Raw genomic sequence first — 11,036 nt, 5'->3', positions numbered from 1 at the left:
ACATAAAAGATCTCAAAGTTTAGAATATATTTCCACAGAATACAACCCTTTTTTTAAAACTGTTCCAAGAGTGTTTTTTTTCAGAAAAAGTAAAACTTCTGTCCTTAGTTCGAACAAGAGTTTAAGACTTGTCCTCTTGGAAGCCAGCTTACTTCTGTGTGGTAGAGAAGCACTTCATATTCTGCACCCATTTCTTGGCATAGTCTTTTAAAAATGTGATTATTCAAAGACTTGATTCTAATAACATCGATTGCTTTTATGGCTGTTGACAAAAATTTTTGCAGGGCTGTTGGAAGAGTTTTTATTGCCATTGCGTGTCTGTGTAAAAAACAGTGAGTGACGATGACGTGAGAAGCTTTCTTTTCACTAAAATAGCAAAAGCAGATGTATTACCAAATAGCACAGGAGCTCTATCTATGCAAAGAGTATGAAGTTTTTCTTTCCAGTTAAAGTTTTGCCTGGCAAAAATAAACTTTTTACCATTTCCAAAATGTCAATGGCCTTTATTGTTTCCAAATAAGAATTCTTTGATGGCATCAGCATGTGCATTACAAACGAAAACAAGGAGCTGACTACATTGAGAGATGTCTGTAGTTTCATCCATTTACATACTGAATAGGAATTGCGAGGCTGCCATTTCCTCAATGACCTGCTTCAAAATGTTAAATGAAATTTCAACTATTTTAGAACATGTAATATTATTTGATAAGGAAACCTCTTCCAGTTTTTTCCTCTGTTCCAGTGCACATACCAGCTCAACCATTTCCAGTGCACATGGCTTCACTAAGGTCTCTCCAATAGCGTGGGGGCACCTTTTGTTTGGCAATCCGGTAAGCTACTTTATTAGATGCTTCAAGAAAAGTTTTTTGTGAAATGGCAAATGCAAGTTTTGGAAGTGTCCCAACTTTTTCGAATTGAGCTTTCTTTGCACAAGACAAACCTTCATCTTTAGGTGCATTTTCAGGATGGACAGGTACGAGGTGCTCTTTCAACTTTGCTGGCTTCAGACTTCCGTTCACAAGAAATTTTCCACACAAAAAAACACTGGGGCTTTTGTGTCCTGTCACATCCATTCGTGCATTTGAAACCATATAATACATAGTTTTCAGCATATTTCCTTTTCTTTGACATTTCAACTTAAATTGGGTCTGCAAAATATAAAATAAATAAAGCCAAAATAAAATATTTGATTGAATTGACATTTATTGAAACTCGATATCTTTGTATGGTGTTTTTTTTTGATAAATCTGCAAAGAAGTAAGTAATCTGTATGTTAATTAAGCGAAATGTTAAAATATTCAAGAAACTTGTATGCCAAGTAAGTAAAATAAGGCAGGTTTTACAACTTATCCAAAGTTTTGACACTTTTAAATGACTTTTAGATACTTGGATATACGGAAAGGTTACAACAATAGCTTCAAAATCGTGTCCTTCCTGGAATTCAACTATTGTTACAGATGGAGTTGCATGGTATTACAAAATCCCACACGTCCTTAGATAGGGTTGAGAATTCTCATTTGAACTGCCCAGTTTTGCAAAACTTTAGCAAACAATAAAAATGACTCACCTCCTTCTACGCATTGATCAACAAGCAATTGTAGATAGGGAATAATGGTGAGTAATGTAGATGTCTGGGTCACAAATGGGAGAACATGTGACTTGATGGCTGAATGACTACTAGGCACTGGGCTGCCTGATAGTTGGCCAATGACATCGCACAATCGTCCGCAGACAGGAAGACTGCAATCATGTTCGATCTAGTGGCGTGTCTAATAACTACCATAATTTTGAACTAGTAAATGATATTTTGAAATATTTGCAACAACTATAATTTGCTATGAAAATACCTGTAATTTCTATTGGTGACAAAATTTCCAGGTGCTGCTATTACTACTGTGGTTTGTTACCTACATTCATAATTGAAGGAAATGCTAAATTTCAGTTAGAGGTCTGGGAGAATAAGAATGTAAATTTTTTCCCATCCAAGTTCACAGGCCCCCTGGAATCTCTCCACAAACCCCTTGGGGACTCTGGACCCATTTTTAGAAAACTTGCGCTAAGTTCTTCCAGCATTTCCTACTCATATATCTAATTTTCAGTACCTGCAGTTTTTTTGATTTTCACAAATCCTTGCTGGCAATCTGCTGGATTTTGGCATCCATCTGCTGTCTCACCCAGTTTTCCTTCATACATGGAAGTGGAATCTGCAACATGGAATGCATGTAGAAGAAATATTCTTCCCTTTATCTGGTGCACCTTCAGCTGACGCTATCACAGAACAAATTACTTCAACAGAGGTCTAAGCTGTAATTTGTCTTCTCCAACCAGATATATTTCCGACTAAGTTGAACAGACCTAGAATTTGTTAAGGCTCTTATGGTACAATAAAAAATATTTAAGTATTACCAAAGGAAAATAATAAATGGATTGAAAACGTTGTTTGGACCACACCTAGAGTAGTGTTTACACATGGTTTTTGTATACTCTAGCTCTACACTGGAGTACGAAGGACCACAGTCACCCAGGACGTGCCCTCGTCTCATAGCTATCATCAAGGAGATGGTACAGGAGCCTGAAGACACACACACACAACATTTAGGATCAGCTTCTTCCATCCTTCCATCAGAGTTCTAAACAGACAAAGAACCCTTGTACACCACCTCAGTATTTTTTTTCTTGTTCTCCTTTTGCACTACTTATATAATTTAATTTTTCATGCATACAGTGGATCCTGTCAATCGGGCCATAGGTTAATTGGGGGCAGACATTTATTTGGGACAACTGGAAGAACAAAAACTGATTGAGAAAATAGCTAGAATTCCCTTCATTTATTTGGGACACTATGCCATTTAATTGGAGATCAAGACTGTTGCCAAAGAGTTTCTTACTAGTGGTAGACACGAGTCTGCTTGTGTGGCTGTTAAACACTACACCATGCATAGAGTGAACAGCTTTAAAATCATGTCAGCTGTGCGTGCTTGTGCACAAAAAAGCAATGACTTTTGTCACTGGCAGTTGATGAGAAATAAGCAGTAAGATAATTCAGAACTTCTAATTCTCTACGGTTTCATGCATTCAGACTTGAAGATGCCAGAAATGGTGGGGAGTGGAAATGAAACAAATTTGCTACTTCAATAAGTTTGGAAAAATAAAGTGAAGGTATTGGCAATCATCTTGAATGTTACAACGAAAATGAAGATTTGGAGGATGCAATTGTTGATAGCATTGTTTGAATACAGTTCATTATCTGCACTTGGTATCTGTGTTGATTTTGTTCATTTACAGTCAATCTAGAGAACGTGGCAACATACACTGGATTAATTCCTCCGTTGATAACCATTAGGACTAATACACAGTTTTACAGTACAGTTGTAGTATTGGTAATGTTCTAATTTGTTCTGTATTTCATTTAAATACATAACTTGTTACTCAGTTAAATGGTAGTTTGTCTTTTTAACTATTTCCATGAAACTTCAGCTAATTGGGACAAAATGTACTGGTCCCGATATGTCCCTATTAATGGGAGTCCACTGTATATATTTCTTATTGTAATTTATAGCTCCTTTTATTATGTATTGAACTGTACTGCTGCTGCAAAACAACAAATTTCATGGCATGTGCCAGTGATACCAAACTTGACTGAGATTCTACTCTCAGCTTGCTGCAACCACAACAATACAGGTCCTATGGCCCACAATGCTGTGCCGAACATGTACTTACTTTAGAAATTACCTAGGGTTACCCATAACCCTCTATTTTTCTAAGCTCCATGTACCTATCCAGGAGTCTCTTAAAAGACCCAAGCCCATTCCACACACTCACCTCTCTCTGTGTAAAAAACTTATCCCTGACATCTCTTTACCTACTTCCAAGCACTTTACCTCCTTCCAAACACTGTACCCACTTCCAAGTTATCCCCTCTGGTTCAAGAGCTTGATGGTTAAGGGGTAATAACTGTTCCTGAACCTGGTAGTGTGAGTCTTGAGACTCCTGTAGCTTTTCCCTGATGGCAGCAGTGAGAAGAGAGCATGTCCTGTGTGGTGGGGGTCCCTGATGATGGATGCTGCTTTCTTGCAACAATGTTTCATGTAGATATGCCCAGTGATAAGTAATAAAAATCCTTTTTTTCCCCCAGGCCAGAGGAATCTAGAACAGGCGAAGAGTGGAGAAATTTAAAGGAGATCTGAGGAGTAAGTTTTACATGCAGAGGTTGGTCAATATCTGGAATGAGCTGCTAGAGGAGGGGGAAAAGGCAGGCATAATGGCAATATTTAAAATGGCATTTTGGAGAGGAATGGAGTGGAGAGAGATTAACTGAGTGTACATAAATGGCACTAGGCTCGATTGATATCACAGTCAGCATGGGTGAGATGGACTGAAAGGCCCCATTTCTGTGCTGTTTAGTTCTATGAATTCTATGATTTAAGAAAAATTTTTGAGCCACATGCACTAAACGCTGTATTTCCCTCCATAGATGCTGCCCAGCTTGTCCAGTTCCTCCTGCATTTTCTATATGTTGCTAATGAAATAGACAACCTGTGGTTGGGGAATAATGAGGATGGATGCTGATGAGGAAATGGGGTCAGTGGTTGATTGGGAGGCAGAGGCCAAATAAGGTATTCTATGTTTTATTTTCCTCAAATTGTGTGTTGTTTTGTGAGGGTGATGACCAACTACTGGATCAGAGCCATGCAATATGTCTCCATTGATAATCTGTTCAGATTCTGTTAAGCGATCGGCATTCAGACAGACGTATCTGTAGAGTGCTCAGCAAGGTTTATTTGTTTCAACGCTGAATTAAGGCTATGGCCTGCAATGAATGGGTTTCTGGATCAGCTGTGACTGGCTTCGTGGTTGTGAACTCACTTTCATGAACTTTAGTTCTGAATGTTATTTGCTTACTTTTAATTGTTTGCCTGATTTGTTCTCTTTTTTGCACATTGGCTGTTTAATGGTCTTCTTTTTAATGGGTTCTATTGGGTTTCTTTGTTTTGTGTCTGTCTACAAGGAGAAGAAATTCAAGGTTGTATATAGTATACATACTTTGACAATAAATATACTTTGAACTTTGAAGTCAATGTCAGCGAAAAATAAAAGTAAGCTAAAATTCAGGGAAGGAAAAGTGCACCATCATGAATAATTATTCCAGGCTGGTGGCACAGTGGCTTCAGCGCCGGACTTCGGAGCGAAGGTTCCCGAGTTCGAACCCAGTCGCCCCTCCCCCCCCCACCCCCGAGCATGCTTTCCATCTGTGCGGGGTTGAGCATCGAGCTAGACACTCGGCCTCATAAAAAAAAACAAGGGTCGAGTCAGGAACGTTCATACCGTGACCCGGTTAATCCGAAAGGAGACCAGTCCTGACATTACACGCCAGACAAGAATGGCTGACTGTCTGGTGTGACAAGCTATGAATGAATGAATTCCAGATATTATTCAATGAGTGTAAGTCAGCAGCGAAAGAGAAAAGGCATTCATAATCCTATTCTTTGTATGAAGACATGTCAATTAAGGTAGAGTTTTGATGTAAGATTATTTCTCATTTAAAGCACGATTTTAGTTAAAGTAAAGTCTTGGTAATGACTTTGAACAGTCATTAATAATAAGTGAAATTAATGATTTGCATTATATTGACTCAGAGTGTCTCATCTCTCAGAATATATCTTAAGTAGATGCCACTTTATTCCATCTAATGCAATCTCATAAATTAATATTAAATATTAATTATAATCACCGTGTATATTTATCTATATAACATTGGATGCTGCACTGTTTGTTACCAAAGCACAGGGGAATACAAACAGGCATTCATCTACTTCCTCAAAAATAGACCGAACCATCTGTTCAAATGCAAATGTGTTAATAAAATCATCTGTTTACCCCACATAAACATGAAAATAATGAAAGGTTTTATTCCACCCAATATGTTTTTGGGTATGCTAAGCATTAGCAATCTATAATTCTCATTTGTTTTAAAAGGCTGACATGTATTATTAATTGTGAGATCTGATCATGTGTTGGGGGTCAGTAATTCAACCCAATGCAAAAGACTGAGAACAATATTTTTCAAATGCATTACATTGAAACTAGCACTAGACCTCATCAGACATTCCAATGTTGGACAGTGACACTATGTGCAAGTGATATTTACCATGACTGATATTTCCAAGTACAATTGATTGGGCCATTGGGTTAATCAGGGCAGCTACTTATTTGGGACAACTCTGAAAGAACAAAAACTATTTGAAAATATAGCTGGGATTCCTTTTGTTTATTTGGGACACTGGACTGCTTCATGTGGGCAGGAAACTGTTGCCGAACAGTTTCTAACTAGCGTCAGACGCATGCACTTGTGTGGCTTCTCGACACTACATCGTGCTAGAGCAAACAAAAGAAAATCTGCAGATGCTGGAAATCAAAGCAACACACACAAAATGCTGGTGGAACTCAGCAGGCCAGGCAGCATCTATGGAAAAGAGTACAGTTGACACTTTGGGCCAAGACTCTTTGAATGAGTCCTGCCGAAGGGTCTTTGCCGGAAACATCAACAGTACTCTTTTCGATAGATGCTGCCTGGCCTGCTGAGTTCCTCCAGCATTTTATGTGTGTTGTCGTGCTTAGAGTGAACAGTTTCTAAGTAGTGTTAGTTGCTTATGTTTGTGATCAAAAAGCAGTGACTTTTGTCACTGATAGTGGCAAGAAGTAACCAGTAAGACAATTCAGAACTGTTTTGCTCGCTGATATTTGAAACATTCGGGCTTGGAAATGCCAGAAAAAGCTGGGAGTGAAAATGAAACAATTTCACTATTTCAACAAGTTAGGGACTACAAAGAATTTGAAGGTATTGACAATCATCTTGAAAGTTACAATGAAAATGAAGATTTGGAGGATGCATTCATCAAGAGCATCGTAGGAAGGCAGTCCATTACCCTTACTAGGGGTTTGCACTGATTTTGTTTACTTACTGTCAATCCAAAGAACACGGCAGCGTACATGGGATGAACTACTGGGAAATAACACACGGTTTTATAGTACAGTTGTAGTATTGATAGTGCTCTAATCTGTTCTGTATTTCATTTAAATACATCATTTGTTACTAAGTTAAATGGTAGTTTGTCTTTATAATATCTTTTTATATACTGTATATAAAATGTTGTTGTTGTGTGCCGTTGAGTTGCAATTCATGGTGACCCTATGGATAGTGTAGTTGTCCATAGGGTTTTTGTGGCAAGACACGGAAGCAGATTGCCAGGCCTTCCTTCGCACAGATACTGCTGCTGCTCAGGCTGGGACCCAGCCAGATTCGAACTCAGGCCCATCCACCTCGAAGTCCAGTGCTGTTGCCACTAAACCATCAGCTATCCCAAAATATATATATGTATATTGGGGCATCCACTTAATTGGGTCAAAATCTACTGGTCCCAATGTATCCCAATTAACCAGAATCCACTGAATATTCCAGTCGACTGGTCAGAACTTGCTTCTTTCGTGTGAGGCTGAAGAGAAAGGTGAGAAAAGAAATGATTTTAAACTGAATATACTGGGAATCTGAAAATATAAACACAAAATGCAGGTTGAATAATGCCTACATAAAGAGAAATAGAGCTGGGGTTTCATATCAAAGACCCTTCATCAGTTTCCAGTCTCCTTTGACTTGCAAACCAAAAAGTTGTGCTTTCCCCTGAAGGCCTCAGATTGCCATTTTGAAATACTCAGCAACACTTCTGTTACAATCCATATCAACACTTCATCCTGAAATAAGATGAATAATAACTGAAAAGTATATTTTCTCCTGAGAGCCATCAGATTAATCCTGACTATATTGTCAATAATTTCATTATCACTGGTGCTGTGGAAGTATGTTTTATCCAGCTGGCCTTCTGTTTGTGCAAACATTTCCTTTATCTGCAGGTTGCTAAGGAACAGCCTACATTCTCACAATTCCATTTTTAACTGAGTTAAATTTGCTGTTGGTATATGTGAATTCCAAAGTTGTGGAGGTTCAAACCATTATTGCAGGAGAGAAAATATTGATAGGGAAGTGGGAGCAAATCTTGAATATTATAGGAAATATATTTATTCAGTATATTCATAAAATAATTTAATGATGAAAGGAAAGCCCTGCACCTAACTTCAAATGACAAAAAGAGAGAGGGCACTTAATGCAGTACCGGCTTATTCCAAATTTCAAAAAGTTATTGAAAAATTGTCTAAATTGAAGCAAAATTGAAGTAATCTGTTTTGGACCTAAAAGAACTTTCTGAAGGTGAAAATCAAGATTTGATGGAAGTCCTGTGAATCTTGGTAACACCTCGCACACAGATAATTAAAATTCATGGACAGACTTTTCAAAAAATAGTTGAAGATACTCATGATATCCCAGCCATTGAATCCAGGGTACAGCAAGGCAAAACAAAAGAGGGAGTGCTGATGCTAAGCAAATTTCTGGTAAGACCAAAGCAAATTTTCTGAGTACCACACATTAGTAAAAATGTGGTGGCCTTGGGAAAGTGCAGTGGAGATTGACTAGAATGACTTCAGTAATGAATAAAAAATACAGGAATTTGAAGACTGAATATAAAAGATCGGAGGAAACTTATGGAGTATGGAAAAATCCTTCAGCCCATCATATCATCCATTATGTGCCTATGTACACTAATCCAATTTATCAAGTTTGATTTCAGTTTTTAAGGGGAACAAGAAGGCTAACTGGCAAGAAGTTATTTCCAGTGATTGAAAAGTATAACATTTGCGGGCATAAACTAGTAATTACAGCCCAGTTTTTAGATAGATAGATAGATAGATAGATATTCTTTATTGATCCCGAGGGAAATTGGGTTTCATTACAGCCGCACCAACCAAGAATAGAGCATAAATATAGCAATACAAAAACCACAAACAATCAAACAGCAAAATGCAAACTATGCCAGATGGAAAATAAGTCCAGGACCAGTCTATTGGCTCAGGGTGTCTGACCCTCCACGGGAGGAGCTGCAAGTTCAATGGCCGAAGTCCAACAGTAAAAAGTTCAATATCCAGTCTGCAAACACGTTCCTCGATCGTAATATGACCCAGATTGCACCATCTGAAATGAACCAGATCAGTAAGCACCCAACTCCTTTACACTTACCGCTCTCAGTGCACTTCCGGTCAGCCTGAACGGTCTGGAAGCCATCCATGGAAGAGCTTTGATCGGGTATGTCCTCGTGCAGCCCCGTTCCAGTGAAACACATAACACTGCACTCCCGAAATGTTCTCTGACGCCTGGCTAGTGCCGTGAACTCGTCCATTTTATTACCCACTGAACTCCTCTTCTCCATAAGTCTCTGTTGTCTCGACCCGGTCCTCTTTCCTCACCTTTGTGATCCCCCTCTGCATCCTCTGTGTGTTTTCCTCCAGATTTCAGCAGGGGTGTCCGCCGCTCTGCTCGCTAAACCGGCCGGCATAAGCGCAAGCAGCTGGTCCCTGGATCATGCTTCTGTCCCACTAATGAGACGTGTCGGAATGTAACTATTTCCAGCGCTAAAAACACAAACAAAACTCTCTTTGAGAAGTGAAGTTAGGAAAAGTTTTAATTGGCTTTAGTCAATGAGCTTTGAACTTTGGCTTAATGATTTATAAGCAGTTCAGTGAATAAATAGAAAGGCAAAATTCACTTTTGTTTTATGCTTTGTTGTGCAGACTGTGCATTTTTCTGAATATGTGGATATTTTGCCGTAGGTTGATAAAATAAACTGTATCTTACTTATTGGAAGCAGGCTCCTGCATTTAGAAGCCTGAAAAAAAAGTTCAAGCATGTCCTGAATACTTTGAATTATTTTTAACACAGGAAAAAAATGTATGACATCAAATACTATAGTTATATTTGATAATGTATATAAAATAAAAAGGAACTATGAATAGATCACAGAGAATCAAGATGGCAACTGGGACAGAATCAGATTCAGGTTTAGTATCACTAATAATTGCCATGATATTTGTCATTATGTGGCAACAGTACATTACAATATATAATAATAACTATAAATTACAGTAAGAAGTATATATATTTAAAAAGTTAAAATAAATAAGTAGCACAAAAAGAGTAAACCATTTAGTGCGGTAGAGTTCGTGGGTTCAATGTCCATTCAGAAATCTGATGGTGGCGGGGAAGACGCTGTTCCTGAATCATTAAGTATGTGCCTTGAGGCTCTTGTACCTCCTCCCTGATGGTAGAAATGAGAAGAGGGGATGTCCTGGGTAATGGGGGTCCTTAACGATGGATGCCGCCTTTTAGAGGCACTGCTCCTGATGATACTTATTATCTGAACCTACGGCTGGAGGGAAATATTTTAAAAAATAAATACAAGTTCAAAATCTTACTTTCCTCTAAATGTTTCTGTGTGTGTGTGTGTGTGTGTGTGTGTGTGTGTGTGAGTGTGTGTGTGTGTGTATTCACATATGCATGTGTACCATATAGTCTACAGTATAATAAGGGACTACTTTATGTTTTAGTAGCACATCATTGAATGCGCTATTAGGCATATATTGAGCATGAGCTATTAGGTGTGTATTGATCTGTACGTGTGTGCCGAGTTCTGACTCTACCTGTAAAGAACCATGAAACTTAGTTGCTGTCTCCAAAGTTTTTATTAATAACATTGTTGTGTAAACAGGCCACATACACAACAAATTGGCGACGAACTAAATGAACTTACATCATATCAGAATACCATGTTTGAATTGATAACGACACTCGGAAGAAGAGCACAAGGAACGAGCCAAGGAGCGGGAGAAGGAGGCAGAGCGAGGCTGCGAGTTTGAAAGGAAGCGGGCGCACAGCCAGGGTCGGGTTGTGTGGCCTGTGTACACAACTACGTCATTAATAAAAACACGGGAGATCAAGAGACACAGTCGGAGCTGCAGCACTGTCTCCCGCGTTTTTATTAATAACTTAGTTGTGTAAACAGGCCATATACACAGCAACATGTATGTGGGCATTTCACTGAACTCTTGCTGAACATGTCATCGTGTCATGAAGGTGATTAGGCACTTTGATT

At 38.6% G+C, this 11,036-nt stretch overlaps 1 long non-coding RNA gene across 1 annotated transcript; it reads right to left on the bottom strand.

Annotated features, from left to right (window-relative positions):
- Positions 1–834: 834 nt before the first annotated feature.
- On the bottom strand, positions 835–9,273 carry LOC134346219 (uncharacterized). The gene is made up of 3 exons (XR_010017870.1): positions 9,128–9,273; positions 2,103–2,204; positions 835–1,148 (listed from the first exon to the last, which is right to left on the bottom strand). It is a non-coding gene; the product is annotated as an uncharacterized LOC134346219 (long non-coding RNA).
- Positions 9,274–11,036: the final 1,763 nt, after the last annotated feature.

Source organism: Mobula hypostoma, chromosome 5 (assembly GCF_963921235.1).
Source record: "Mobula hypostoma chromosome 5, sMobHyp1.1, whole genome shotgun sequence".
Lineage (NCBI taxonomy): Eukaryota > Metazoa > Chordata > Chondrichthyes > Myliobatiformes > Myliobatidae > Mobula > Mobula hypostoma.
This window is presented reverse-complemented; position numbering and strand designations above follow the sequence as displayed.